Source organism: Prosopis cineraria, unplaced genomic scaffold, assembly GCF_029017545.1.
Source record: "Prosopis cineraria cultivar Desert tree isolate PC_DT_omini unplaced genomic scaffold, ASM2901754v1 PC6, whole genome shotgun sequence".
In the NCBI taxonomy this organism is placed as follows: domain Eukaryota; kingdom Viridiplantae; phylum Streptophyta; class Magnoliopsida; order Fabales; family Fabaceae; genus Prosopis; species Prosopis cineraria.
In genome coordinates this window covers 19,125,387-19,132,718 of record NW_026555337.1, presented here as the reverse complement: position 1 = coordinate 19,132,718, position 7,332 = coordinate 19,125,387, and the positions used below count along the sequence as shown (strand labels likewise).

The 7,332-nt window shown below is 34.0% G+C and overlaps 1 pseudogene; it reads left to right on the top strand.

The window, feature by feature from the left end:
- Positions 1 to 1,603: 1,603 nt before the first annotated feature.
- Positions 1,604 to 2,714, top strand: LOC129313968 (F-box/kelch-repeat protein At1g74510-like; annotated as a pseudogene).
- Positions 2,715 to 7,332: the final 4,618 nt, after the last annotated feature.

Genomic DNA, 7,332 nt, shown 5'->3' with positions numbered 1-7,332 from the left:
GGCGAGCTAGACGAAGAAATATATATGAAGGTACCAGAGGGCTTCACACAAGAAGAAGATGATAGAGTATGTAGGCTTCGGAAGTCCCTTTACGGTTTGAAGCAGGCATCAAGAAATTGGTATGCCAAGTTTACTGGTGCTTTGAAGGCTGTAGGATTTATGCAATCACGTGCTGATCACTCTATGCTTGTATATAATCAAGGTGGTGTGTTTCTCGTAGCCTTAATATATGTAGATGATGTCCTCCTAGCTGGAACACACCTCAGAAAGATTGAACAAGTCAAGAAGTACCTGGATCATAAATTTTCAATTAAGGATCTCGGCAATATCAAGTATTTTCTTAGGATAGAAGTGGCAAGAACTCCGCATGGCTTTGTTCTTAATCAAAGAAAATATGCATTAGATCTACTAAGAGAAGTTGGAATGGAAGGGTGTCGACCTTGTGACTTCCCAATAGAAGAGAATTGTAGACTAATAGTTAGGGAAGAAGACGAGGATGCTGAGAATGCAAATAAGAGCGTTGATGGAAGCAGATATAGAAAGTTAATTGGGAAACTGATGTATTTAACAGTCACACGACCGGATCTTGTTTATGCTGTTAACATTCTCAGTTAATTTTCATCACACCCTAAACAAATTCATCAAGATGCTGTTGAACGAGTTTTAAGGTATCTGAAAACCACGCCTGGCCAAGGCATTCTGCTGCGTAGTGATGGTGATCTCGAGTTAGAGGCTTTTTGTGATGCTGACTAGGGAAGATGTCCAATTAACAGACGTTCTCATACAAGGTATTTAGTGAAGTTTGGGGGTTCCCCCATATCATGGAGAACCAAGAAACAAACAGTTATTTCACGTTCTTCAGCCGAGTCAGAATATAGGGCCATGGCAAATACTGTAAATTGATTTGGCTTTGGTGGTTGATGAAAGAATTAGGAGTGGAACAAAGGTATGCAACCCGGCTCTACTGTGACAATCAGGTTGCACTTCATATCATACGAAATCCAGTTTACCATGAGCGGACCAAACATGTTGAAATGGATTGTTACTTTGTTCGGGAGAGATATGACAGCAAGGAGATTCAACCGCTGAAGATTTGGACAAGAGAACAATTGGCAGATATCTTTACAAAACCGTTGGGCAAGGAAAGATTCGCACACTTCAAGGGCAAGTCGGGCATTGTCAACCTCCATGCACCAACTTGAGGGGGCATGATAGATAGAGATCACCGTAACTCTAGGCAACATTATAGATATATATTTCTATTTATTATAATGTACAGGTATAATAGGAAAAGAATAACTGTCTCGCAATATTATAAGGATGCTAGCAGATCCGGTGCTCCATAACTGATTCCATAAAGCTGTATATATATAGTATTCATTGTGATAATAATATTTGAATAATTCTCTCCATGAAATTTGTCACAATGCTATGTTGATAATATTCCAATGACTGATTTGAATAAAGATAATTAAGTGTACTTTTGTAAAACTTTATTAATGATTGTAAGATGTTGTCAGGGTCCTTCTGATTGTGTTTTGATAGAATTATCAAACTCAGTTGAGCTAGAGAAGAATTGTGCATCAATACTATTCATCCTATGATGGACCTCTCAAAAAATAAGTGCATCAAGAATGAAGATGGAGAAGTTAAAACAATGATCAATTCAAGTTTGCTTTCCCGTCAACTTGGTAGGGACCTTTCAATAAATTGTCTTATTCGATGCTCAAGATTCGATTATGCAACACTTGCCATATTAAATAATAGTTTTCAATCTCTTATTAAGAGTGGACTATTATACAGTCTGAGAAGAAAGGCAAGTATAATAGAGCATTGGATTTACTACTCCTATAACCCCCTAGAATGGGAGGCCTTTGACCCAAATGGATGCCATTGGATGAGATTGCCCATGATGCCTTCAAATGAATGTTTTATGTGTTTAGATAAGGAGTCTTTAGCTGTTGGTACAGAGCTTCTTGTTTTTGGAAGAGATATATTGTCTCCTATCATTTACAAGTATAGCATTTTAACAAACATTTGGTCCTCAAATATGACAATGAATACTCACAGATGCTTATTTGCCTCTGCAAGCCTCCGAGAAATTGCCATTATAGCTGGGGGATGTGATCCATTAGGTAACATCTTAGACTCAGCCGAGGTTTATAACTCAAAAACAGGAAGATTTGAGAATCTTCCAAGCATGAATAAGGCAAGAAAAATGTGTTCTAGTTTTTTCATGGATGGAAAGTTTTATGTAATTGGTGGAGATGATCAAGACATGATGCAACTAGCATGTGGAGAGGAATTTGACCCCCTGACAAGAACATGGCGAGTGATACCCAACATGTTCCCTAGACAAATTGATGAACTTGTGAATGGAACATCCCATGCTACCATGGCACCTCCTTTAGTTGCTGTTGTGAATAACATATTGTATGCTGCAGATTATGAAGAACAAGTGGTGAAGAGATATGACAGAACAAAACTCATGGCTCAATATTGGAGGACTTCCTGAGCGGGTGGCTGCAATAAATGGTTGGGGATTAGCCTTTAAGGCTTGTGGAGATATTTTAATCTTCATTGGTGGTGTACATGGAAGAATGATTGAAGTATATTCTTGCATCCCAGATGAGGAAGGTTCACTACAATGGAACCTACTTGCCAGCAAACAGTCAGGGAACTTTGTGTATAATTGCACTGTAATGGGATGTTAAAGCTTTTTTTTTTTTTCTGTCTTGAGTATCAATAGTGATTTTCAAAGGTATATCAACTGTCTTTTCATTTCAAGTAGATAAAAATGCTTTAATTTGTAATCTCTACCCTTCTTTTGGATTTCATTAGGATAATTTTAGAATTTTGACCTGTGTTCGTGCTGATTTCCTTTTATTGCTTTTAGTAATTTCATTTTTTATACACTTCAAAGATGAATCTCAGTGAAATATTTGGCAGATGCATCTTTTTGTTTAATGTTGTCAATTATGTTTTCTTCACAATAAAAAAAATGAATCTTAGTGGAAAAATTTTGTTATGTTAGTCAGCGATTTAGGCAAAACGATTAACTAGGATGGTTGAATAAACAATGATGAAAAGAAAAATTTGTTGTCACTTTCCAGTGGGATATTCAAAGAGTGGATGCATGTTATTTCTACATTTGTATTGGTACAAGGGAAGATGCAGAATAGTAAGAAGCTTGGGCAGATATAGTATACATGCAACAGTGAAGAAAGGGATCTAAATCTTGCTCTTGCTTAACGCTGTTTGCATTTGTATTCCAAAAAAAAAAAAAAAAGTTTGCATTTGCATGTCGATAAGCTTGTGAAAACTATAATATGGTTAGGATCATTTTAATTGTGGTTATTGCATGCGCATTTATGCATTTCTGTGATATTAAGGCTTGCGTGAGGACATTCAAACCTTATGTATTATGGGCAATTTATCCCAATTAGATTGATCCATTCATGCCTTTTAGCAACTTATGCATCCAAAACTTCTTCTGAAGGCTTCCATCTTCATCTAACTCTTCACTCTCAGAATCTGGGCAATCCAACCCTTCACACTTATCCTCTGTATATGAAATTCCTCTACATTGCATGCGCATAAATGAAATTCTTCAACATGTCTCTTCTAATTTGCACATAAATGAACTTATCATTATGACTATGATACCGTTCATCATTATTAGAGAAGGCATGAATTTCATAGTCTTCATTAATAGGAAAATCTCGATTAGTGGATTACATACCTTTCCCATGCTCATCATCTTCGTGTGCCACTTAATTCTTCCTTACTTTCATTAAAATATATTTAAATCACTCTTCTTTCGGCCCCCATCGTATCATCCTCATTTTTCACTGCATCAACATCTTTTGTGTGTGTGTGTGTGTGTGTGTGTGTGTGTGTGGGGAATGCTTTTACATATAAGGATGTGTATTCACTGCTGTAGGCATGACTTTTTACAACAGTCAAAAAGGGAATTTTACATTGCAAAGTCGAGAGTTGAATATGAGAGCGTGATAGTATGTCCATTATTTACGTTGGTTAAAAAATTAACAGAGAATACTCTACGTCAATTTCTTAAGTAACAGATGATGTTGAGTATGCGTTATCTAAGTCGATTATGTCAATCAAACCAACGTAGATAATACATAATCTACGTTGATTGCTTAAATAAATCGACATAGATTGTGCATTTGATGTCAGTTTCTTACACATCCTATGTAAAATAACTTTTTTTCAAATCTAATAACAGTTATTCTATTGAGTATAGACCACGCTTGCAATAACAAAATAGAAACAGCACCAGCAAAATCTATCGTTTGCACATACAACCAGTATCAGGACTAATTTCATTGTCTGCAATTACTCAATATATATAATTGTATAGGAATTGTGAGATTCTTTTGTTATACCCGAATTGAAATATATATATATATATATAATTGGAAATATGCAATGACGAAATTCAAAGTTTAGTATTTTGGAGGTTAATAATAAGTTAAGGAATTTTTGGTATTTTGTATAATTAGAGGATTTAATGATAAATTGAGGTTTCCAATGAGTGGTGGAGCTAAGAAATGAAAATGAAGATTTTGAGAATTTGAGATGAGAATTGAGAATTTTAGTAAATGTAATTAAACTAGTTTAATTACTCTTTGTATTATTAATTCTGTTGACCACTAATGAATACGGTTATTTTGGGTCAAACTTGAGTAATAGAAATTTGGAGTTATGGTCAATTGAAAATTAATTAGAAATCAATAATTGAAGATTCAATTAGATTGATAAGGTTAAATGATGATTGAAAATTAGCTATGGAGTTATATATGCACCACTGAATGGTAATAAGTGGGGTTTTAAGCTTATGTATTAGCTTCACTATCTCTCAAGAAATTGTACAATAATGATTATCTATATAACTCATGTAGACTTATTTTAATTACAATCTTAAGCACGAGGCTTTAAGTAATTGTGGTTCTTTTATTAGCTTAGATTATCAGAGGTAACCAATTCTCGCTTACTGTGCATGCTAGTGCATGTTTGTGGGTTATTATTGAAATGTGTGATTCGATAAATGTAATTGAAAAGTTGATGATACGTTGATGAAATTAGAACTTGAGCTATATCATAAAAAAATTCTACTTTGATATATGGAATTGCCTTGTGAAACTTATATTTGTGTTAAGAAATTATTATGGAATACTAATAAAATGATTAATTAGGAAATGGATATGTGATTATTGGGAGTTACATTGCAGTTTTACATAATAATGTTATGTTATGTGTGATAAGCATGATAAATTAATAATTGAGATATGTCGCATGTGTTTTTTGCATGACCATGTTGAGGGCGAAAGTTTGCCTTGGGGGAGTAGTGACATAAAATTCAAATGATAAAACTACCATTTTAGAGCTTGATGGTTGGCCTACACATGTCTCACTTGTTTATTGAGGGATTATACCACTATTTGTCAAAGGACATCATCCTATCTCATCTCTACTTGTTTCCAAAGGAGATTAGTTTAAGGCTATAGCACCCCATTTGTTCACCAAAGGGGAGCCTGCAATAACTCAACAATTTTAAGAAAAACTAAAATATATAATAATATGTTTTAATTGTATCTGTATTAATTTTGAAAATATTTTACCAAGAAGGATTGTTGGTTTAGTGGAAATTGTATTAATAATTTATCTATATCAATTCATGAGTTTGATTCTTGCTAATACAAAAAGAAGGATTTTTATTTTGGTTTTAGTTTTGTGAAATTATCATAATGCCCCTCTTTTTAAAATTAAAAGAGAACACACCAAATTTTTCCCATTCCCCTTCTTGTTTCACATTTCAGAAGGCACACCAAGGGGGGGAGAGAGAGAGAAATCTAGAACTCCAGAACCCTTTGCCTCTATTCTCCATTTCCAGCGTGTTCGCCGGCGTTCTTCGTCCTACTTCGCGTCGCCACTCATTCATTGTTGCTGGTCGTTGGTCCGCTGTTCATCCGCACCGTCAACTATTAGTTCTTCCTCTCCTATTCATCCCCTATTCGTGCGATGGTCTTTGCTTCCTACTGGTTCAACGTTGCTGACTGGCTTGTGTGAGTGGCTGTGGGTTTACTGGTTTTTGCCCATTTTTGCTTAACCAATTTCTTTTTTGTTGGCTTTTGTGTTGCCGATTGGAGGGAGCTCACAAATCCTCCATTTTTCCTCCTTTGTTCGTGTTGCAGCCCAACATCAAAGCTCTCCTTCATCTTTGTCGACATTGTCTGTGCATTGGTGTGCAGTTCATTGTTCCTCTTCCTTGTTCGATGATAGGACCTGCTCTCTCTCCACTATTCTGACATTACTGTTCTAGAATTTAAGACCTCTAGTTGTTGCAAAAAGGGCCAATTTGAAGGTAAGTTGTATGCTTGGTAATTTATATAAAATAAGTAAATAGTATCTCAACTAATTTATCAATTAATTTTTTTTACTAAAATTTTATAATTTTATATAGATTATTTTAATAAAATTATGTTGATTAGTGGATACTTTTTTAATTAAATTTCTTCATTTTTAAGTTATAAGATGGTGGTGAAGAACATTTACATCATGGCATATAAACGTTTTACCCCTTTTGAGATATACTTTCAAGATTGATAAAAATCATTTTCACTAGCATTGACAATTTTTTTTATTATTCAATAAATGCAAATACAAGCATTGGATATAAAATTTTATTCTGACAAGTTTTGACACTTAAAACTATTCATATAAGTTTGATTTTGAGAATTGGAACTGTATTTTAATAGTGATGACTTTTTTGCATGTTTGAAAATGAATTTGGAGAGAATTTTATATAGAACTTTGGTTGCTAATAACCATCAGCCATTGGTGTGCCATGGTCAATAACTAGCTAGTTTTATTTTCGTGAGCTTTGCTCTCATGTTTGTTATTCGTAGGTTTCAAACTTGCATTTGGTTTCATGGCTGCAAGCTACATTTGGTTAGCATTATCCTCATGAACTATGTATCTATGCTTGTTTCATAGCTCAAACTGCATTTGATTATTTACCATCATAAACTGTATGTCTATGTTTCTCTTCGTGGCATAAGCCACATTTGATTAATTACCCTCGTAAGGCTATATGTCCACATTTATGAATTGTTTTGATAAATTTCCAAAAATATAATTTTTTTAATTAACTGATGATTTTCGATTTAATAGTTTTCAATTAATAAATATTGTTATTCTTATTTATTATTTGATCATTTTGACTTGTCAAGATCAAATGTTAAAGATGCTTTGTCGTTATAGATATAAATGTTGTTGTTATTAAAGTTGTATAGATTTTTTTATCAT